Genomic DNA, 25,694 nt, shown 5'->3' on the forward strand with positions numbered 1-25,694 from the left:
ATCAACTCTGGTCTCAGGTTCCCTGCTCTGGGGCAAGTCAGCTTCACACTCTCCAGCTCCATCCCCTATTGTGATCTCCCTGTCTGTCGGTCGTATACATGCATGCCGATATTTTGGCAAAAAACAAAAACAAATAAATAAACAAAAAAACAGTGTACAAGTATTGACTGGGACCAGAGGATGGTTTATTTAATTTGAATTTAAGTCCCTATAGAATAAAGCCAGGTACAGAGCAATTCCCACCATCCTGAAATGCCAGATCGTCACTCTGAGCTCCCCTGTTCATTCTGTTATTCTTTGTCCTCCTGTATCTCCTCACCAACCTGTAGCATTTGCTCTCTGTCCCGCTCTAGTATCCCTTTGTTTTCACATTGTTCATCCTCTCCTGGTTCCATTAGAACATGCCCATTTTCCGAAAGAGGCACTGTTTGTTTATCACATGAACAATTTGGGGGATGGTCATGAGAGGATTAAGGCAGGCTTGTGCTGCCACATCTCCATTCAATTGCCCAGAGGGCAGATGCACCAACCTGTGGGAATGCTCAAGGTTCTGCAACATTCAAATTCTCATCCTTGCTTCCTTTTGGAGATACATGTTGTCATCCTGAAATGTGAACGAAAGTCTTTCAAATGATTTCACTTGGGTTATGGTTCTCTTCCAACAAGCTCTGTGCTTGCTCCTGTGGACTCCAAGTACATGAGTCCGAACTGGGCCTCAGGTTCTTGGGTGTAGGGTCTGCCCTTGTGCTTGGTCACTTTTGAAGATTGGGAGACCGTTTTGGCACGGTGTCTGGAGACACTAGGTTTACTCGTTAACTCACTGTTGAAGACTCCAGACATGTCTTTGGCATGGTTTTGGGTGTTCCCTGGTAATTTTACTTGATGGCACTTTTCCTGGTCAGAGCTCCCTGATTGAGTGGGAGGACCATAGACATGTGCGGGGCGTGGAGTTCCACCACTGAGTCATTGTTTGATGCCTGAATCTTTCTTGTCCTATCATGGGTAAGATGGAATGGTGGATTCTTGCCTTTCTCCGGGGTCCAGAGCCTGGTGGTGATAGTCATGCCCAAAGACTATGAATTCGACCATGGAAAACATGACACCGATTCACTTCACAACTGCTCCTGTGGTTTGGGAGGGCTTGGGATCCTCTAAGGCCACCCATGACCACACCATCCTAGAGTAATGATCAGGCATGGGTGAAAAGGAGTGGTTGCTTTGAGTTCAAACCTTGGTGACATCACAGAAGTTGGATTCACTGAAACAGCAGTCCCTCTCTCATGACATTTGAATCCTTTGGCTTTAGGGACTAAGAACCGGGAAGGACAGAAAAAGAGCCCTCTTAGATTAGTCAAGAACTTAGGTTGTCTTGTGTGTTAATTTCCCACGTCCCCTTTGTATACAAAGAAATGAGAAATGATGTTAGGTGTAGCATCATTTAGACTAACATTTCTCCAGAGTTGGCAAAGTTTTGCTATTTCCATTGCAATTTCTAGAGATCTCAAGAAACAGTGAGGCATCTTGGGTATTATCAGCTCTCAGAGGTATGTCATCATGTGGGTGATATTCCTTTCCCAGTGTCTTTTCCTTATGGGTCAGAAAAGACTGACCCATACAGAAAGTCCCTTCTCTATCATTTTACTGGTCAACATTTCTAGACATTTAAGGAAGACAATGTCGTGTCTTCTCATGGATTCCAGAAATGGAGGACTCAGTTAGACTCTAATTTCATGTCATTTTAATAAGTATAGATAATAAAATATAATTATTTCCGTTTTACTGTAGGTCTTCAACTTCTTTTGAAAATGCCAATTTTGTTGTTGTTGTTGTTGTTTATTTGTTTGTATGTTTTTTAGAATTGTTGATTTATTTTATTGTACATCCAAAACTAATATAACACTGTATATCAATTATATTTAAATAAAAACAAATAAAATGGGAAGGTATACAATAATTTTTGGTACTCAGTAATTTTTTTTGATTTGTTACCAGTTTATTGTTTAATTTCTATTTTTTTTTTAAATTTTTTTTCAGTGTGGCGGTATTTATTGTTTTTGCACTACACCAAGTGCTCGATGCAATCCATGCCCTCTCTAATACCCACCAGCTAGTATTCCCAATTACCCATCCCACACCCATTCAAAACCCTCAGATTGGTTTTCAGAGTACATAGTCTCTCATGGTTCACCTTCCTTTCCAATTTACCCTAATTCCCTTCTCCCCTACATCTCCCCTTGTTCTTCATGTTATTTGTGATGCTCCACAAATAAGTGAAACCATATATAATTGACTCTCTCTGCTTGATTGTCTCCAGCATAATCTCTTCCTGTCCTGTCCATGGTATTTCAATAGTTGTGTATTCATCCTTTCTGATGGAGGCATAATACTCCACAGTCTATATGGACCACATCTTCCTTATCCATTTGTCCATCTTGGTTCTTTCCACAGTTTGACAACCGTGGCCATTGCTGCTATAAACATTGTGGTACAAACGGGCCTTCTTTTCACTACATCTGTGCCATTGGGGTAAATACCAAATAGTGTAATGGCAAGGTAATAGGGATGCTCATTTTTAATTTCTTGAGGAATCTCCACACTGTTTTCCAAACTGGCTGCACCAATTTGTATTGCCACCAACAGTGTAAGAGGGTTCCCCTTTCTCCACATTCTCTCCAACACATGTTGATCCTGTGTTGTTAATTTGGGCCATTATAATTGGTGTAAGGTGGTATCTCAATGTGGTTTTCCTTTGAATCCCCCTGAGGGCTAGTGATGATGAACATTTTTTCATGTGTCCGATAGTCATTTGTAGGTCTTCTTTGGAGAAGCGTCTGTTTGTATATTCTGCCCATTTTTTACATGATTGTCTGCTTTGTATATGTTGAGTTTGAGGAGTTCTTTATAGATCCTGGATATCAACCTTTTATCTGTATTCTCATTCGCAAATAGCTTCTCCCATTCCATGGGTTTCCTCTTTGTTTGTTGACTGCTTCTATTGCTGTGCAGAAGCTTTTGATTTTGATGAAGTCCCCAAAGTTCATGTTTACTTTTGTTTCCTTTGCCTTTGGAGACATATCTTGAAAGAAGTTGCTGTGGCTGATATCGAAGAGATTACTGCCTATGTTTTCCTCTAGGATCTGATGGATTCCTGTCTCACGTTGAGGTCTTTTATCCATTTTGAGCTTACTTCTGTGTAAGAGAATGGTCGAGTTTTATTCTTCTACAAATGGATGTCCAATTTTCCCAGCACCATTTATTTATTGAAGAGACTGTCTTTTTTCCACTGTAGTTTTATTCCTGTTTTGATGAAGATTATTTGCCCATAGAGTTGAGGGTCCATACATGGGCTATCCACTTTATTCCACTCGTCTATGTGTCCGTTTTTATGCCAGTACCATGCTGTCCTGGTGATCACAGCTTTGTAGTAAAGTTTGAAATCAGGTAATGCAATGTCCCCCATTTTATTTTTGTTTTCAACATTTCCTTAGCGATTCTGGGTCTCTTCTGAGTCCATACAAATTTTAGCATTATTTGCTCCAGCTCTTTGAAGAGTATCAGGGGAATTTTTATCAGAATAGCATTAAAAGTATAGATTGCTCTAGGCAGTATAGACATTTTAGCAATGTTTATTCTTCTGATCCAAGAACATGGAATGCTCTTCCAACTTTTTGTGTCTTCTTCAAATGCTTTCATGAGTGTTCTGTAGTTCCTCGAGTACAGATACTTTACCTCTTTCGTTAGTTTTATCCCTAGGTATCTTATGGTTCTTTGTGCTATAATAAATAAAATCGATTCTCTAATTTCCTTTTCTTTATTTTCATTACTAGTGTATAAGAAAGCCACTGATTTCTGTAGAGTGGCTTTGTATCCTTCCACTTTGCTGGATTGTATGAGTTCTAGTAGTTTGGGGGTGGAGTGTTTGGGTTTTCCATATAAAGAATAATGTCATTTGCAAAGAGAGAAGGTTTGACTTCTTCATACCAATTTGGATACCTTTTATTTTTCTTTATTTTCTGATTGATATTGCTAGGACTTTTAATACTATATTGAACAAGAGTGGTGAGAGTGGGCATCCTTGTCGTGTTCTTTATCTGAATGGGAAGTCTGCAAGCTTTTTCCCATTGTTGATGATATTCACTGTGGGTCTTTCATAGATATATTTTATGAAGATCAGGAATGTTCCCTCTATTCCTATATTTTGAAGCATTTTAATTTGGAACGGGTGCTGGATTTTGTTCAATGCTTTTTCTGCATTAATTGAGAGGTCTATGTGGTTCTTGTCTCTTCTCATATTAATTTTTTCTATGACATTGATTGATTAGCGAATGTTGAACCATCCTTGTAGCCCAGGGATGAATCTAACCTGGTCATGGTGGATAATCTTTTTAATGTCCTGTTGGATCCTGTTTGCTAGGACATTGTTGAGAATCTTAGCATCAATATTTATCAGTGATATTGGTCTGAAATTCTTTCTGGTAGGGTCTTTGCCTGGTTTGGGAATCTGGGTAATGCTGGCTGCAAAAAGAGTCTGGAAGTTTTCCTTCTGCTTTAGTTTTTTTTTTTTTTTTTAAACAGCTTCAGGAGAATATGTGTTACTTCTTCTTTGAAAATTTGGTATAATTCCTCAGGGAATCCATCAAGTCCTTGGATCTTGTTTTTTGGGAGGTTTTTGATCACCACTTCAATCTCGTTACTAGATATTGGTCTATACTGGTTGTCAATTTCTTCCTGGTGCAATTTCAGAGTTTATAGTTTTCCAGGAATGCATCCATTTCATTTGGTTGCTTAGCTTATTGTCATTTAACTGTTGATAATGACTTATGAAGATTGTTTCTACTTCCTTGTTGTTCGTTGTAATCTCTCCCTTTTTATTCATAATTTTATGAATTTGAGCTTTCTCTATGTTTATTTGGATTAGTGTCACCAATGATTTATCGATCTTATTGATCCTTTCAAAAAACCAGCTTCTAGTTTCATTGAAACATTCTACTGTATCTCTGGTTTCTAACTCATTGATCTCAGCTCTAATCTTGATTATTTCCCTTCTTATGTGTGGAGTTGGTTTTATTTGTTATTGATTCTCCAGTTCTTTAAGGTGTACAGACAGTTGGTGTGCTCTGGATTTTTCAATTTTTTTGAGGGATGCTTGGATGGTTATGTATTTCCACTTTAGAAACGTCCTTGCTGTATTAACATATTTATCATCACAGTTAGATGTACAGAACATCAAATTATATAATAACCTTCTAATCTGAACTTTTGGTATATACACCTCTGTTCTATTATGCATTTTTTATTTTCCATTTTTTTTAAATTTGAGTTTAGTTAGTCCAGTTTGTTTCTTTACAATTTTTATTTTCTAATATTCATATAGAGTTTAAAATCATGGCAATATTATTCCTCCAATCAATGCTACCCCTATAGGTAAACCAATTTTTAATCCCACTATATCTTAGATAAGTTGAGGTTTTTTTTAACAAAGATATCAAGATACATCCAGGAAGAATCAACACATTCTTCCTCGCCCACACTGAGAACTTATAACCACACTCACATCATTTTTCTCTGCCAAAGTTTCCATGTTTTCTTGTTTGTCCTAATAATATATAAATCTTATATCTGGGGTTCTTTTCGCCAAGTTTCTTTTTTTATTTGATTATAAGTTTATCAGTTTTTTGTTTGTCTGTTTCTGTTTGTATACTTCACAAATTTTCCTTGTGGTCCATTTGGGCTGAGCCTTCTCTTTTGTCTCTCTATCTCTCTCTATTCTTTCTCTTTTCTTTTTTCTCTTGTTTGGGTCGGGAATCCTATTGCTCAAAGCATCCCAGGGTGTACTTTCACTACAACATGGTCGATAAATCCACCTGCATCCGTTCAGTCATCTCTCACAAAAATGACTTGGAGGAGGAATGCACAACAGAAGAAAAATTGATGGGCCTTCTGCAACTGACCTAGGGCTATCAACATATTCAGTATGATGGAAAGAGTATTCTGGATCACAATAGCTAGGTTGCAGAAAGCCATGCATAATCAAACAAAATTTATTAGAGCAGAAATAAAATCCACCAGGGATGACATTCACAATGTAAGGGCAGAACTAAAACCACCAGGGCTGAGGTTCACAATGCTCTCAATCAGTTCCAATCTAATCTAAATTCAATAAAAGCTAGGGTAACCACACAATAAGATAGAATTAATGATCTGTAGGAAAAACAGACAGAGAAAGTATCAGGAGCAAGTCTGGCACAAATTTAGAAGCTACAAAAATAGAAATCGGGAAATAAATGATGCCATGAAAAGTACCAATGTCCGAATTATTGGAATTCCTGAAGGGGAGGAGAAAGAAAGAAGTCTAGAAGATATAGTGGAACAACATCATTATAAAAATTTTCCTAATCTCATGAATGGAACCGGTGTTCATGTTCTAGAGGCAGGACAGTCTCCCCCTAAAATTATAGATACAAAAAAAAATGAAAGGGAACTGAGAGTAAAATTGAGAAATCATAAGTATAGATACAATCGCTTTAAAGCTGCTATGACAAAGAGGATTCTTATGTACAGAAGAAAGCCGATCAGAATCATGTCAGACCTGTCCAGAGAGACCTGGCAAGCCAGAAAGGGAAGGCAAGATATTTTCAGGGTACTAAATGTGAATATACAACCAAGAATACTTTATCCAGCAAGACTGACATTCAAAATCGATGGAGAAATAGTTTTCAATAACGGCAAGGCTTAACGGACTATGCAACCACTAAATCGACATGGCAGCAAATATTAAGGGGAGTTCAATAAAAGTGGAAAAATCTTAAGAATAGCATTGAAAAGAAATATAGAAAAAATCTACAGGATAAAAGTCTTCATTGAAACGCGATGTCAATAAAAACATATCTATCAACAAACACTCTCAATGTGAAGGGCATATATGTGCCCATAAAATGACACAGGGTTGCAGATTGGATTAAACGACAGGACCTATCCATATGGTGTCTACTAGAGACCCATTATGAACCTAAAGATACACCCAGACTGAAAGTGAAAGGATGGAGAAACATCTTTCATGCCAGTGGCCTCAAAAGATGGCTGGGGTAGCAATTCTCATATCAGATAATTTAGATTTTAAACTAAAGGCAGTAGTCAGAGATACAGAAAGACACTACATTTTCCTAAGGAGACTATCCACCAAGATGATCTAACAATTGTAAATATCTGTGCACCCGATATGGGAGCAACCAATTACATGAGAAAAAAGGTTAGTCAAGATAAAGAGTCATATTGATATGAATAGATTAATAGTAGGAGATCTTTACATGATTCTCTCAGAAATTGACAGAGCATCCATGCAGAAAATTCATAAAGAAACAAAATCATGAATGACACATTGGACCAGATGGACCTCATAGATATATACAGAACACTCCTCCCTAAAAGAGCAGAACACTCGTTCTTCTCAAGTGCACATGGAACCTTCTCAAAAGTAGACCATATACTGAGTCACAAATCAGGACTCCACTGATACTAATCAAAACCACAACGAGATACCACCTGACACCAGTCAGAATGGCTAAAATTAACAAGTCACGAAATGACAGATGGTGGCGAGGATGCAGAGATAAGGGAACTCTCCTGTAGTCTTTGTGGGAATTCAAGCTTGTGCAGCCACTCTGGAATACAGTGTGGAAGTTCCTTAGAAAACTGAAAATAGAGCTAACCTATGGCACAGCAATTGCACTCTTGGGTATATATCCTAAAGACAGAAATGTGGTACTCCAAAAATGCAAGTACACTCAAATGTTTATAGCAGCAATGTCCACAATAACCAACCAATGCAAAGAACCTAGATGCCCATCAAAAGATGAATGGATAAAGAAGATGTGGTATATATACACAATAGAATACTATGCAGCCAGCAAAAGAAATGACATATTGCCGTTTTTGAGCACATGAATTTATCTAGAGGGTATAATGCTTAGCAAAAAAAAAAAAAAAAACAAACTATCAGAAAGACAACTATCATATGATCTCCTTGATATGAGGAAGTGGAGATGGAATGTGGGGTGATGGGGGTAGGAAAAGAATAAATGAAAGTACATGGGATTTTGAGGGAGACAAACAATAAAAGACTCAATCTCAAAAAACTGACTGAGGATTGCTGGGGTGTGGGGACTGGAGAGGGTGGTGGGAAAATGGATATTGGGGAGGGTATATGCTAGGATTTGTGCTATGAAATGTATAAACCTGGTGATTCACAGACCTTAACCACTGGGGCTAAAAATATGTTATATGTTTATTAAACAAATTAATTTATTATTATTTTTTAAAAGAATGCTTGGATCAACCAGGGGATCAAAGAAGAACTGAAACAATTTATGGAAACCGATGAGAATGTAGATACTTCAGTCCAAAACCTATTGGATACAACAAAGGCGGACTGAAGGGGGAAATACATAGCCATCCAAGATTTCCTCAAAAAACAAAAAACAAAAAAAAAAAAAAAGGAAAAATCCACAATTCATCAGCTGTCTCTACACGTTTAAGAACTGGAGAATCAACAACAAATAAAACCATCTCCACACATAAGAAGAGAAATAATCAAGATTAGAGCAGAGATCAATGAGGTATAAACCAGAGATACAGTAGAATGTATCAATGAAACAAACACTGTTTTTTTTTGAAAGAAGCAATAAGATCGACAAACCATTGGCAACACTAAACAAAAGAAAAGAGAGAAAGCCCAAATTAATAAAATCATGAATGAAAAGTGAGAGATCACAACTAACACCAGGGAAGTAGCAACCATCATTAGAAGATATTATGAACAGTTATATCGAAGGATGCTTTCCATGGAAACTATAAAGTCCCAAAATTGAACCAGGAAGAAATTGACAACCTGAATAGACCAATATCGTGTAATAATATTGAAGCAGTGATCAAATATCTCCCCAAAAACAAGAGCCCAGGACCTGACGGATTCACTTGGGAATTCTACCAAACTTTCAGAAAGAAATAACACCTATTCTCCTGAAGTTGTTTCAAAAATTGAAGCAGAAGGAAAACTTCCCAACCCTTTCTATGAATCCAACATTACCCTGATCCCCAACCAGGCCAAAGATCCTACCTAAAAGGAGAATTTTAGACCAATATCACTGATGAAAATGGATGCTATGATTATATTAGCAACAAGATATTAGCAAACAGTATTCAACAATATATTAAGAAGATTACCCACCCTGAGCAGGTGGGATTCATCTCTGGGCTACAAGGATTGGTCAGCATTCAAAAATCAATCAATGTCATAGAACAAATCAATAAGAAAAGAGAGAAGAACTTCATGGTCCTCGCAATTGATGCAGAAAAAGCATTTGACAAAATCCAGCATCAGTTCCTGATTAGAATTCTTCAAAGTATAGGGACAGAGGGAACATTCCTCAACTTCATCAAATCTATCTATGAAAGACCCACAGCAAATATCATCCTCAATTGGTAAAAGCTTGTAGATTTCCCATTGAGTTCAGGAACAGATGGATGCCCACGCTCACCACTCTTGTTAAACGTAGTATAAAGAGTTCTAGCAACAGCAATCCAACAACAAAGAGAAATAAAAAGTATCCAAATTGGCAATAAAGAATTTAAACTCTTGGGGCACCTGGGTGGCTCAGTGGGTTAAGCCACTTCCTTCCGCTCAGGTCATGATCTCAGGGTCCTGGGATCGAGTCCTGCATGGGGCTCTCTGCTCAGCGGGGAGCCTGCTTCCTCCTCTCTCTGCCTGCCTCTCTGCCTACTTGTGATTTCTCTCTGTCAAATAAATAAATAAATCTTTATAAAAAAAAAAAGAATTTAAACTCTTTTCCTTCGCAGATGAGATGATACTTTAAATGGAAAACCCAAAAGACCCCACCGCCAAACTACTAGAACTCATACATCAATTCAGCAAACTGGCAGGATACAAAGTCAATGTACATAAATCAGTGGCTTTCTTATACACTAACAATGAACATACATAAAGGGAATTTAAACAATGTATTCCATTTACTATAGCACCAAGAATCATATGATAAGTGGTAATAAACCTAACCAAAAAAGTAAAGGATCTGTACTCAAGGAATTGCATAACACTCATGAAAAAATTGAAGAAGACACAAAAAGAGTAAGACCATTTCATACTCTTGGATCGGAAGAATAAACATAGTGAAAATGTCTATACTGTCTAGAGCAATCGATTCCTTTTAATGCCATTCTGATCAAAATTCCACCGGTAGTTTTCAAAGAGTTGGAGCAAATAATCCTAAAATTTGTATGGAATCAGAAGAGACCCCAAATTGCTGAGGAAATGTTGAAAAACAAAAAGAAACCTTGGGCCCTCAAGTTACCTGATTCCCGGTTTTAAAACAAAGCTGTGATCACCAAGACACATTGATACTGGCTTAAAAACGGACACATTGACTGTTAGAACAGCGTAGAGACCCAGATATGAACCTTGAAATCTATGGGCAAATAATCTTCCACTGTATAGTGGAAAATATACAATCTCTTCAATAAATGGTGTTGGGAAAACTGGACAGCTATATATAGAAAAATAAAATTCAATCATACTCTTACACCCTATACAAAGGTAACTCAAAATGGATAAAAGACTGAAATGTGAGACAGGAATCCATCAGATTCCTAGAGGAGAACATAGGCAGTAACCTCTTCGATATCAGCCACAGCAACTTCATTCTATATATGGCTGCAAAGGCAAAGGAAACAAAGTGAAAATGAACTTTTGGAACTTCATCAAGATCAAAAGCTTATACACAGCAAAGGAAACAGTCAACAACAACAACAAAAATGAGGCAAAATGTGGAAAGGGAGAAAATATTTCCAAATGACAGTACAGAAAAATGGTTGATATCCAAGATCTATAATGAACTCCTCAAACTCAACACACAAAGAACAATCATACAAAAAATAGTCAGAAGGTATGAAGAGACATTTTTCCAATGAAGACATAAAAATGGCTATCAGACACATGAAAAAATGTTCATCAACACTAGCCTTCAGGGAGATTCAAATGAAAACCAATTGACATATCACCTTACACCAGTTAGAATGGCCAAAAAGCAAGACGGGAACAGCATGTGTTGGAGAGGATGGAAAGAATGGGGAGCCCTTTTACACTTGGGTGGGAATACACGTTATTACAGCTACTTTGGAGAATGGTGTAGAGATTCCTCAAGAAGTAGAAAATAGAAATTCCCTATGACTCTGCCATTGCACTACTGGGTCTTTACCAAATATACAGATGTAGTGAAAAAAAGGGCCATTTGTACCCCAATGCTTATAGCTGCAATGGCCATGGTCGCCAAACTGTAGAGAGACCCAAAGTGCCCTTCAATGGAAGAATGGATAAGAAGGATGTGGTCCATTTACACTAAGGAGTATTATGCTTTCTTCAGAAAGGATAAATACCCAAGTTTTGTAGTAACATGGACGGGACTGGAAGAGATTATGCTGAATGAAACAAGTCAAGCAGAGAGAGTCAATTATCCTATGGTTTCAATTATTTGTGGAGCATCACGAATAACATGGAGGACAAGGGGAGATGAAGAGGAGAAGGGATTTGAGGGAAATTGGAAGAGGAGGTGAACAATGAGAAACTATAGACTCTGTAAAACAATCTGAGGTTCTGAAGGGTCGTGGGGTGGGAGGATGAGGGAACCAGGTTGTGGGTATTAGAGAGGGCACGGATTGCATGGAGCAAGATAGGGTTTGAATTCTCTTCTATTAATTGAAACTATATTTGGAATACAGCACATGATATGTAATAGACAATGGTAGGTCTGCCCTATGGAACAACTTCTCCTATGGTCCTCAGAGATACATCTTATGCATGTTTCTCCAAAGCTCAGGTGGTCTAGAGATCCCGTGATGATGTCAGTTATTCCTTCCCACCTTTCAGTCCCTATGATCTGTCCTGTGCTTAAAGTGGATATCGTAGTCCCCAAGAATATTGGATTTTGGTCCCCATCTCCCTTCCTTTCTGTTAATATGCCTCCAACATCTAGATAGACCCAGGTTGGTGGTATATATGATGGAAATTCTTCCAAGTGTCTTATGTTTGGATGCTCCGTCAAGACTAAACAGCTTCTGATAATTTTTGTCTCTGGAACGCATACAATCTCTCTATCTGCCATAGGCACATTCACTTTGGCTCTCTTCTCCTTGAGAATTGCATATCCTATGTCTCCCCCAGTTCTTCCATTTCACGCTATTTGCATCTTTATAGCCAAAGGAAATCTCCTATGGCCAACATAAGGTCAAGTTTGGTTTATGTTGTTTTAATTTTGACATTTTTTTGCATTTTTTAAAAATTTCCTCCTTCCAACAATCTTTTTAAAGGGATAGGAAAATTTAGTCCTGAATACTTGATCTAATTATTGATAGGTAAGGAGTTAACTTTCTAATTTTGGTTCATTCTGACTTGTATTCTCTGTGCCTTTCACCTTTATGGTATTTTCTTTGAGATTTGCTTCCTTTATATGATTCCTCACTTGCTCCCCATCTTTCGTGTGTCTTCTCTGTGGTGGGTGTGTGTTTTTTCTGTGTTTTTTTCATATAGCATTAAAATTAAATTTCAAGAGATAATAACTCGGTCAAAAATGCATAACAATTCAATTTGATATGCCTTGAAAACTCACATTCCATCACTTTCAGCCAAATTTCGTACAAGTTATGTCCCATTTAGGCCTTTTTTATAAACACATATTCTCACTAACCGGCTTCAAGCAAACACACAATTTTGTGTGCCTGGTTAGAGTCATATTGTTTGTACTTTTCCCCTTTGCTTTTTCAAATGTTCCTTGACTACGATGAGAGAGTAAAATTGTTATTTGTATTTCTGAGACTGAGAGATGTGATGTAGCCCAATGCTCAACAAAACTCTACCACATGAAGCTAGTGGCAAGAATTCGTTCTTGATTATAACTGTAAGAATCTGTGGTGCCTATGGAGGACAGTTTTGGTAGTTTTTTCTGAGAACTCCAGGCTTGTCTTCAGCCATGAACACAAACTGAAGATTACCATATATAATGAAATATGGTGGAAAATGACCTAAAGCATACCAAACTCCACAGTAAAAGAAAAAAGTAATCCCAGAGAATATGTGAGAAGATTTGAGACATGGCTTAGGGGATATGTTGTCGTTGGTACTTCAGAGTGCAGTGAGCCAATGGAAAAAGTAAAGCCACAGGAGAGAGGAGTACACATTGGGAACCCACATGATGCATATATCCCAAAGCCATTGCCTTTGACCAGCCAAGGGTCTGAATGGCACAAGTTCTTGCCAACAAAAAATCTTATTGCCCAGAGATTTCAGATCAGCCTGCTTGGCAGACATCGACTCAATAGCACATTGTGTTTCTATTGGACAGGACACCACCAAACTACCAGGTGCAGACAGCCAAGAAACCATGATCAGAGACAATGCCAGAAAACATAGTGGGAAAATGGTGGGTTCTGACAGTGCATCCATGAGAGGCAGGGTTCGTGGAGATGACTCGATGGGGGCATAATAAACTTGGGGTTCTCGCACCAGGAGCATAAAGACTGAGTTAATGGCCAAATACAGGATGGTGAGGGAATTTCCTGCCTAACCTGCAAGCAAGAAGTTCCAAATGTGGAACACTGGGGGGGGCAGCCTTCCTCAGTCCAAGTTGCTTAGTCCCAGGGGAACAGACTCTCCCATAGAAGACTAGAAGAAAGCCCTGCCCACATGCTCACTCATGACAACAACATTCTGCAGGCTTCATTCTGTTGTGTTGGTTGAATGTTTTCTTTCACAGGCACACCAGAGCCCACCAAGCTAATCCTCACCCTATTCAGCCTAGACTTCAAACACTCTGAACATCAGGCAGGAGAGCCTCTGCATATGACTGGCTTCAAGGACAGGGGACAGCAACAACACAACAGCAGAGGGTATGTATGAAACACCCACCTGAGTCTCCCAAAAGGGCCAGACCTTGGGCACTCCATGATCTCTTCTTTTAAAGATATTACGCTCAGGCTATAAAAGAGAATGGGCTTTTCAAATACTGAGAAGAAGACAGAGACCTGTATCTAATGCAAAGATGGTAAAATCAATTGATGACGAGGTAAAAGAACAAGAAATGACCATGTCCTGCCAGTAAAGGGAAACCTTTGCATGTAACGTGCCTGATGGGGGATTGATAGCAGCAGCCAGAATACTCACTGTACATCAGAAAAATCAGAAGTCATCAGGGAGTCTTGAACCACACAAATATAAAGAGATAAAAATAATATAAATAAAATAAAATGAAATAAAATAAAAAAGAGTCCTGGATGAAAAGACTGATAGCAGATTGAATGAATGCAAATACGTAAAGATATGTAAAGTTAATTAAAATACACTTCTTTCCTTTTCTCTGTCTGTCTTCATTTGGTTTTGAAAGGTACAGATTGTTTTTCTTTAATTTATTTGTTATTTGAGGAAGCAAGCCTATCATCCATCATCCGTTTTTGACAGAATATTCATGAATGCTTTCATTCCATATACAACCTAGTGATCATGCTAATATATGCCACAACTCCTCAACACCAGTTACCTCATTCCTTGCATGTCATTCTTTTCTGCAACCCTCAGCTTGGTTCTCACAGTCCCGAGTCACTGCTGGTTTGTCTTTTTCTCTGACTTATTCCCCTTCTGGTTTCCCTTCCTTTCTAAGGGCCATGGCATTCCTCCTAGGGCACATGCAAGAGAAGTCATATGATATTTCCATTTGTCTGCCTGCTTTTTTCATTTTGCATCACCCAGTCATGTGGCATTCATGTCAATGCAAGTACCAGGGTTTCATCGTCCCTGAGGGCAAAAGAATACTGTGTTGTCAACATGGCCCACACCTTCTTTATACAATAGTCATTGCAAGAGCATTGTGGATCATTCCACAGTTCTGCTCGAGTGGGCATTGCGTGCCATTGATATAGACCATTCCACTTTCTCAGATTAAGATATTTGGTCAACATGGGTATAGCCAATGCCACAGCAGATAGAGTTAACTAATGATGACAAGGTGTGCTGTCCAAGGCTCTTCCTTAAGCGTTAGCTCTCATGCAGAATGTCACTCTACTTGAAGCCTTTGTAAAAGTGTTTAAATTAAAGCCGAGTAGACAGAACCCTAATCCCTTATGACAAGTGTTTCAGAACACTAGGAGATTAGGACAGGCATCACAATACATCCATGCCCTAACATATTTTCTTGAAAACAGACTTTCTGTCTCTTAGTCTTCACTGACTCATAGGGGAAAGACACTGACAAAGGACCCTCTCACGCACAGGATCACAAACCGTACGGAAGGCTATTGATAGCCAAGATGCCTCACTGTTTCTTGTGATCTCTAGAAATTAAAGTGGAAATTATAACACCTGACCATTTCTGGAGAAATATTGGCCTTATGGATGGTATACCGAAGGTCATTCTCTTTACTCTTTGTCTAGAAAGGGAAAGTGGGACATTAACACAAAGACAACCTGAGTTTTTGATTAGGCTCAGAGGACTGTTTTTTAGTTCTTCCCGGGCTTCCTACCTAAAGCCATAGGACTCAAAGGTCATGAAACAGGGACTGCTGCTTCAGTGAAGCCAGCTTCTGTGATGTCACAAAGCTTTGAAGACATAGAAAACACTCCTGATAACTACACTTGCCTGGAGTAGTCATGTGTGGGCCAAAAGTATCCCAAGCACTCCCAAACCACTGGAGCCGCCTGAGTGTCTCACCAAGGCAGTTTGCAAAGCGAATTGTTGCATGGCCGAATTTGTAGTTTGGTCATGACTATCAGCACCGGCCCTCTGGACTCCGAAGAAATGCAAGGATTCAGCATTCCATCTTACCCATGAAAGACCAAGAAACAATCAGGCTGCAATCAAAGCCTAAGGGTTAGAACTCTGCACCCTGCACATGGGTATGGTCCTCCCACCCAAACAGGGCACTTCTGTCCAGGAAATGGGTCACACAAGGAAAGTTTAAATGGAATGCCTGCAACCATGCCAAAGACATGTCTGCAGTCTTCAACAGTGAGGACTTGAGTACTTCTAGCGTTTCAAGAAATCATGCTAAAACTACCTCCCAAAAGTCAAAACTGACCAAGCACCAAAGACAGACTCTACACCCTCGAACCTTAGGTCCAAGAAGGACTCATGCACTTGGTGTTACAGGAGCAAACATGGAGGATGTTGGAAGAGAGCCATAGCCCTATTAGAGCCATCTGAAAGACTTTCATGCCTGTTTTAGGATGACAACTTGTATCTCCAAAAGGACACATTGAATAGATTTCGAATGTCAAATGTCTAAGAACCTTGAGCATTCCCACAGGGTGGTGCAGTTACCCTCTGGGGAGCTGCAGGGAGATGTGGCAGGACAAGCCTGCCTTAACCCTCCAATTACCATCCAACAAATGGTATGAAGTGATTAGCAAACAGTGCCTCTTGCAGAATATAGGGATAATCTAATGGATCCAGGAGAGGAGGAACAATGCATAAACAAGGGGCCATTACACCAGGTCAGACTATGATGCTACAGGTTTGTGTGAAGATACAGGAAGACAAAAACAAATCAAAACAAAACAAAACAAAACACACACACACACACACACACACACACACACACACACACTAAGAACAAAAAAGCTCAGAGCCAAGGTCTGGAATTTTATGATGGTTATCTGTACCAGGCTGCATTCCATAGGGACCTAGGTCCAAATTTAATAAAACCTCCTCTGGCCCCATTGAATCCTTGTACCCTGGTTCTGTTTTTGTTTTTGTTTTTGTTTTTTCAAATTATGCACATGCACGTATTGACAGAGAAACAGAGAGATCACAATGAGGTGGTGGATCTTGAGAGAGAGAACCTGTCTTGCCCCTGAGAAGGGAACCTGAGACCAGAGTCGATGCCATGGCCCTGGGATCAGGACATAAGAGAAGGACATCTCTGAACTGATGGACACACTCTGGACCCAGTCTTTCTCTTCTGAATACCTCCTAGTTCTAGGCAAGAACCACAGCTCTGTCTTTTTCAGCAATTCAGGGGATGCAGATTTTGGCTTGGGCTGGTGTTGCTTGAGTTTTCTGACCTGCTTAGAAGCTGGTGTAGCTTGTTCCCTTGAAGTCAGTGATTGACTATGGACAAACTACTCTCCCACGCATATTTGGGTACATAAAATTCCTCCATTGTAAATTTTGCTTGGGGAATGTTGTCATGTGGTCTCATATTTTCAACTGTGTGCTTGTCTCCATGTTTTATGCATGTAATGGCTCCTCCAGTTTGTTAATGTTTTCAGTACTGACGTGTGAGTTTACCTGATTATTTCCTATGTGTTTGTTTGTATTTCTTTTATTTTGATGACAGTATGTATTATTTATTTTTTTATTGGATAAGTGTGCAGTTTGTTTCTTCTTTTCCTAGTTCTTTATGGCATCCAGATTGTTTGCTTTTTTTTGGTGTTTTTAATTTTTGAAAATACATGCATTTAAACATATATTCCTCCTCGTAGTATGTTTTGGCATCACCCCATAAGTTTCTTGACTTTCCTTTTTTTGTTCATGGCACTTTCTGATTTTCCTTTTAATTTTCTTTCTTTGATTCATTACTATTTTGCGAGTGTGTTTGCTTTCCAGCTATTAGTGTCTGGCTGTGTTTCGATTTGAAAATGATTTCTTTCCATTTTCATACCTTCGTGGTCATAAGTATACAAGATGAGATTTGAATTCTCTTTCATTAATTACGGCTTGATTTGGACACCAGCACACGATCTGTGATAGACAAAAATAAGTCTGCCCTTGGGAAGAACTTGTCTTATGATTTTCAGCGACATAATCTTATGCATGTTTCCCCAAAGCTCAGGTGTTCTAGAGAGCCCATGAGGACGTCTGTTATTTCTTAACACCTTTCCATCCGGATGATCTGTCTTGTACTGAATGTGGGTGTCGTAGTCCCTACAAATATTAGATTGGGGTTCCCATCTCCCTACCTTTCTGTTAATACGCTTCCAATCTTTAGATACACCCATATTGGTGGTGTATATATTGGAAATTTTTCCAAGTTACTGATGTTTTGATGTTCCATCTAGACTAAACACCTTCCGGTAATCTTTTGTCTCTCGAAGGCAGAAAATCTCTCTATCTGCCATAGGCACAATAACATTGGCTCTCTTCTCCTTGCTAATTGCATAACCAATGTCTTCCAGATTTGTTCACTTTCAAGCGAAGTATAACTTTAGAGTTGAAGGAAATCTCTTATGGCCAACAGAAAGTCGAGCTTGTACAGTTTTTGTGGTTTTCTTGTGGACCTTTTTTGCCCTTTATTTCCTTTTCTTAAAAATCTTCATCCAAAAAAAAAAAATTTCATCCAGTACAACAATCTGTTGTTGAAGAATTTAGTCCTGAATACCTAAACTAATCATTGATAGTTAAGAACTTAACTTTCTCATTTTGGTATGTTTCTGACCTGAATTCTATGTGCCTTTCCCCTTTATGATATTTTCTTCGTGTTTTTTGAACCTTAGTGTGATTCCTCACATCATCCCCATATTCTGTGTGTTTTATCTGTGTGAGTGTGTGTGTGTGTGTGTGTGTGTGTGTTGTCTGATTAGGTTTCACGTAACACTGATAATTAAATTTCAAGAGGTAGGAAGTCAGGCTTTTATGGAGAGCAGTTCAATTTGACATGCCTTAAGAACTCACATTCCTTAAGTTTCAGCCAAATTTCCTACAAAGAATGTCATCTCTTGTCCTCTTTGATAATCTCGTATTCTCACAAATGTGCCTTCAAACAAACACCAAATTTTTGGTGCCTGGTTAGAATCGTATTAATTGTCACTTTTTCCCTTACTTTTTCACATGCTTCTTGTTAAATGAAAGAGTGAAATCGTATGCTATTTGTCTTTCTGAGACTGATAGATGTGACGTAGCCCATTTCTCTGCACAACACTGTCATAGGAGGCAAGTAGCAAGAATTCATTCTTGCTTATGCCTCACTAAGAATCTGTGGTGCCTTTGGAAGACAGTGAGATTGTAGTAGTAGTATCTGAGAACTCCAGGTTTGTCCTCAGCCATGAACACAACTGTAAGATTACCACATCGACTGCAACTTGGCAGAAATTGACCTGAAGCCTACGAAGTAAACTCCACAGTGAAAGAGAAAAGAAGTCACAGAGACTATAGGAGAAGATTGGAGACATTCCTTGGGGAAAAGTTGGTTGTTGGTGCTGCAGAAGGTAGGGAGCCAATGCAAAAGACCAAAACACAGGAAAGCGAAGCACCCTGGGAACCAACAAGGAACCAACCCATAGGTTGTGACCAGCAGAGTGTCTGAATGGCATGAGATCTTGTGAACAAATAGTCTTGAGGCCTGGAGATTTAAGATCAGTAGACTTGGCAGACATCAAATCAAGAGAACACTGCGTTTCTCTTGCAGAGGACACCAGCAAGCAACCAGGTTCAGACAGCTTGAATATCATGATCAGAAACAATAGAAGGAGACACAGTGGGAATTTGGTGGTTTCTGGCAGTGCATCCTTGAGAGGCTGTGTTTGTGATGTTTCGATGGGAACACAATAAATTTTGTGCTCTCGCACCAGCAGCATAAAGACTGAGCTACGGGCCAAAGACGGGATGGTGAGGACATTACTGCCTAACGTGCCAACATGAAATCCCAACCATTGAACACAGGGTCGGCTGCATTTCTCTGTGAAGTAGCTTAGTCCCAGGAGAACAGACTCTCCCATAGGGGACTAGAAGAAAGCCCTGCCCAAATGCTCTCTGCTGACCACAACCATTCTTCATGCTTTTGTTCTTTTGAGTTGGTTAAACATCTCCTTTCACAGGCACACCAGACGCCACAAGGCTAAACCAGAGCATATTCAGCCCAGAACCCAAATACACCAACAGCAGGCAAGGAGAGCCTGTGCAGATGACTTGCCTCAAGGATGGGGATAGCAACAACACAACAACAGAGGGAATGCATGCTACACACACACCCGAGACTCCCACAAGGGCCAGCACTTGGACTCTACATGATCTCTTCCTCCTAACGATATTACCCTCAGTGTAGAAAACAGAATGCACTTTCTAAATACAGAGAGGAATACAGAGACCTAGATACAATGCAAAGATGAAATAACCAATTGATGCTGAGGAATAAGAACAAGAATTGATCATGGATAGGCAATCGTAGTGAAACTCTACATATTACACACACAATGGAGGATTGAAAGCAGTGGCCAGGGTACTCCCTGTATATATGAAAACATAAAAGATATCAGAGAATCTCGAACTACAGAGATAAAACAGATAAAAATAAAATAAAATAAGATAAGATTATAAGTAAAATAAAATAGTTTCTGATGAAAAGTGGGTAGCATACTAGATACAAAATCCAGGAAGCTGGCAAAAGCAGATGATCAAATTAGTGACCCGGGTCAAAAAGACTCGAAAATAAGGAAGCAAATCCAAAGAGAGTAGGAAGAATGTTGGAACATGACAATGAGCTTAGGGAACTCATCGACTCCAAGGAATGGGTTTTCTTGGAAAATGAAAAGTAAAGAAAAAATAGGGATAAGCATTTATTTGCAAAATCAGAGCTGAAAAAGTCCCTCATCTGGGAGCAGAAACAGATATTTAGATTCAGAGGCACAGATGACTCCCATCACCATCCACAGAAGCACAGCACCACAAGACATAGTGTCATTTCCCCTGAAAAAATCTATCAAAGGAGGAATTCTCTTTACCCAAATATGGGTGGGAGAGTAGTTTGTCTATAGCCAAATCACTGACTTCAAGAGGACAAGCTATAGCAGCTCTTGAAGCAGGTCGGATAGAGCAAGCAACACCAGCCCAAGCCAAAATCCATATACCCTGCCTTTCTGAACAATGACAGAGCAGTGGTTCTTGTCAAGGACTAGGAGGTATTAAAAAGAAAAAGATTGGGTCATGGGGTATGTCCATCAGTTCAGAAGTGGCCTTCATCTCAACTCAGGATCCCAGGGTCATGACATTGACTCTGGTCTCAGGTTTCCTGCTCAGTGGCAAGTATGCTTCTCCTGCCCAAATCCATCCCCTGATTGTGATCTCTCTGTATCTCTGTCAAATACGTGCATGTGCATCGTTTGACAAAAAACAGAAACAAAACCAGTGTACAGGATTCCCTGGTGTCAGAGGGTGTTTTATTTAACTTGGATCTAGGCCCCTGTGGTATACAGCCAAGTACAGAGCACCTCCCACCATCCCGCTATGCCAGACCTTTGATCGGAGGTCAATTGTTCATTATCCTCTTCTTGATCTTCCTGTATCTCCTCACCAACCTGTAACATCCACTGTCTGTTGCGCTGTAATGGCCCCCGGTTCAGATATTGTTATCCTCTCCTGGCTTCCTAAGAACTTGCCCATCTTATGCAAGAGGCACTGATTGGTTATCGCATGAAATCATTTTGGGGATGGTAATGTGATGTTTAAAGCAGGCTTGTGCTGTAACTTCTCCTTTCAGTTTCCCAGAGGGTATCTGCAAAACCCTGAGGGAATGCTCACAGTCCTTCAGCATTCGAATCCTCTTCCTTCCGTCATGTTGGAGATACAAGTTGTCATCCTTAAAAGGGCATGTATTCTTTCAGATGGTTTCACTTGTTCTATGGGTCTCTTCCAAAATGCTCCATGCTTGCTTCTGTGGACTCCAAGTTCATGAGTCTGTCCTGGACCTAATGTGTAGAGTGTAGAGTCTGCCTATGTTGTTTGGTCAGTTTTGAAGTTTGGGAGGCCGTTTCGCATGATTTCCAAAGCTGCAAGAGGTACTAGTGTCTCGCTGTAGAAGACTCTAGACATGTCTTTGGCATGGTTGTGGGTGTTCCTTTAAGCTTTCCTTGGGTGACCCTTTTCCTGGTCAGAAGAGACCTGATTGGGTTGGAGGACCCTAGCCACGTGCAGAGCGTGGATTTTCTCTCCTGAGGCTTTGTTTGAGGCCTTAATGTTTTTTGGTCTTTCGTGGATAAGATGGAATGGTGGATTCTTGCCTTTCTCGGGAGTAAAGAGGGATGGTGCTGACAGTCACAACGAAAGACTACAATTTGGCCATGGAAAAGGTGACACTTACTCACTTTACACACTGCCATGGTGAGAGACCCAGGCACCTCCAACACTTTTGGAGGGTTGGGATCCTCTTGGCCCACCCATGACTATCTCAGCCAAGTGTAGTGTGTAGTGATGAGGCGTGGGTTGATAAGGAGTGGTTGCTTTGACCTCAAATCTTTGTGATATCACAGAAGCTGGATTCACTGAAGCAGCAGTCCCACTCTCAGGAACTTTCAGCCCTATGGCTTAAGGTAGGAAGCTCCAGGATGGACAGAAAAAGGGCCCTCTGAGCCTGGTCAAGAACTCAGGTTGTCTTGTGTGTTAATGTCCCACTTGCCTTTCTAGACAAAGGGAAAAGAAAAGAACATTTGGTATACCATTCTTTAGGCCAAATTTTCTCTGGAGACGGCAAGGTTTTCATATTTCCACTGGAATTTCTAGAGATATCAAAAAACAGTGAGGCTTTTTGAGCATCAACTGCTATCTGTGGGTGAGAGAGTCCCTCTCAACGTATTTTCATTATGGGTCAGAGATGACTAAGGAATGGGAAGGAAAAATGTTAGGGCATGGATGTATTGTGCTTTTTGGGTCCTCATGTCCTAGGGCTTGAAACATGTGTCATAAGTTGTTAGGGCTCTGTCTATCTGGCTTTACCTTAAACACCTTTGCAAAGGCTTCAAGGAGAGTAACATTCTGCATGAGAACCAACTCTTAAGGAGGAGCCCTGGACAGGAACCCTTGTCAACTAGTTAACTCTACCTTCTGTGGTAATGGGTATAGCCATGTTAACCACATCTCTTTAATCAGAGGAAAAGGAACAGCCTATATCGATGGCCTGTGTGTTTCAATCAAGCAGAACTGTGGATTGAGCTTCAATGTCCTTGCCAAGATTGTAGATAAAAAAAGCAGTGGGCCTATTGGTCACACAGTATTCCACAGCCATCAGGGATGATGAACCCCTGGTACTTGCATTGTCATGAATGCCACTGGACTGAGTGATGCAAAGTGAAAAAGGCAAGAGAAAAATAAAAATATCATATGGCTTCTCTCGTATGTGCCCAGGAGGAATGCCATGACCCTTAGTAAGGCAAGGAAAACTGAAAGGGAAGAAGTCAGAGAAGGAGTCAAACTGTGTGTGACTCAGGACTCTGAGAACAAAGCTGAGGGTTACAGAAAATATAGAAATGCAGGGAATGAGGGAAGAGGATAATTGGTATTGAGGATTCGTGGTGGTATTAGAATGAGCACTAGATCTTATATGGAGCCAAAGCATCCTTGAATACTCTGTCAAAAACGGATGATGGACGGGGCTAGATGGCAGGGAAGTAGGAGGAGGCACCGTTTCAACCTGTACCCTAAAGCAATTGATTACCTACCAAAGAACTTTGATCACCCATGATGTCAGCCCAAGATTAGAATTATACACATATAGATCTCTACAGGGGCAGAAGTCACCAGTGGGCAGGTAAAGTGGTATGAGAAGTGCTGACTGATATTGCAAGATGGTGGGGAGCCTCCAGAGGTGACCGGTTGAAAAGTAATACCCCAATCCGTGAGTGCCCTGTGTCTGGAGACCAGCATTAACTTGGAGACTGGTTCAAAGCACTCCAAAAGAGCAAAGGATTGTGGGGAGGGGGGTTGTGGGAATCGGGGCAGCTAGGAACAGGGGCTAAGTCCCCAGTCCCAGGGCACTGAGCCAGTGTGGGTGGAGAAACCAGGCCTTGTTCCCTGAGCCACCAGCATGCCGAGATTGCGTGGGGTCTGGATCCTGTGAAGGAATGGGAGCCATGCCAGATGGCAGAATGCACGAGCCCTGCTACAGAGCTTGAGATTCGAACCGGTCAACCTCCCCTGAGAGATGTATTAAGGCCCAGCTAGCACTCTTTGACCTGTGCCATTGTTTCAGAGCCTAATACATACGCCACAATCTCTCCCCTATGAGAGGTGCACCAAGGCCCAGCCTGTGCCCTCTTTGCAGAGCCTGAGATGCGAGCACGACCCACATCTTCCTCTGAAAGAGGATACTTCCATCTAAGAGTGCACGCCTGGTGCTCTTAGACCCAGAAAGAACAGGCACTCCAAGCCCAGGCCATCGGGAAAATCTCAGTGTGCGATCGCTGCTGGGAACATCTCTGGTGGTCTGAACAAGCCCAGACACCGGTCGCTGCCATGGTTTTGGGTATAAGCGAAAGATCCTGCACACCCAGGGACCACGACTTGGAACCTGCTTTGCCGGCGGCCAAGGGGAAATTTATATGGGCTCTGCAGCCACACTGAGGCTTCTCTCTGAGTGGGAGTTCAGGGTGCAATTTGCTTTCCTCTAATCTTACAAAAAACATCAAATGTGGTCAATACAAAAGGAAAAATACTAGTGATCAAACATTTAACCACTAGAGAACAAAATCCAGAAAAAAAACGATTTCCTCAGAGCCCACTCCATTGAGGGGGACTGGAGGAATTAACTCAGGGAGTATCATTGACTGAAAACTTCCGTGGCAGGCCCCTCCCACAGAAACCAAACCAGTAAAGAAAAAAAAAAGTCTACAAAAGAATAACCACCACTATTTCATAGGACAACTTTTATTTTTAATTTATTCCCACTATTCTGGCTCATTTTTTTTAATATAGATAATTTTTTAACCTAGTTACCATCACAGTGAGCTGTCCAGTACATCAAATTTATTAATAATCTTCTAACCTGAACTACATACACCTCTGTTTTCCTTTTCATTTCTATTTTTTGAATTTCTTGTTTTTATTTTATTTTAATTTATTCTTGTTTATTCTTCTCTTATTTTTATTTTCTAATATTCATATAGAGTTAAATTTCAAAGTAATACCCTTTCCCCAATCAATATTATCCCTATAGCTAAACCAATCTTTAATCCCCTTTATCTTAGAAAAGATGAATCCTTTAACAAAGATGTCAAGATACATCCAGGAAGAATCAGAACAACCTTCCTCACCCATACTGAGAATTTATAACCACTCTCCCATCTTTTCCTTCTGCCATTGTTTCTGTGTTTTTGTTTTTGTCTTCATAGTATATAAATCTTACACTTTGGGTTCTTTTCAAAGAGATTCTTCCTTTATTTGCATATTTTTTTCTCTTATTATATACTTTTATCAGTCTTTTTGTTTGTCTGTTTTTGTTTATATACCTCATAAATCTTACCATGGGGACCATTTGGGCTGAACCTTCTCTTTCATCTTCCCTTTCTTTCCTCTCTCTCCCTCTCTTCTTTTTTTCTTTTTCTTTTCTTTTTTCTCTCACTTGTGTGGGGAATCCTAATAGCTCATAAGTGATCCAGGGTGCACCTTGACTGCACCATGATTGATACATCCAGCTATATCTGTTCAGTCATCTCTCACCAAAATGACTAGGAAAAGAAAGGCCCAAGAGAAGAAAAATACAGATGATGGACTTTCTGCAACAGAGCTAACAGCTATTAACATAGACAATATATCAGAAAGAGAATTCAGGAGAACAATTATCCAGGCAATAGCTAGGTTGGAGAAATCCATGGATGACAAAATGGAATTTTTAAGGACCAAGCTGAAAGCAACCAGACAGGATGTTCAAAATGT

Source organism: Mustela nivalis (assembly GCF_964662115.1).
Source record: "Mustela nivalis genome assembly, chromosome: Y".
In the NCBI taxonomy this organism is placed as follows: domain Eukaryota; kingdom Metazoa; phylum Chordata; class Mammalia; order Carnivora; family Mustelidae; genus Mustela; species Mustela nivalis.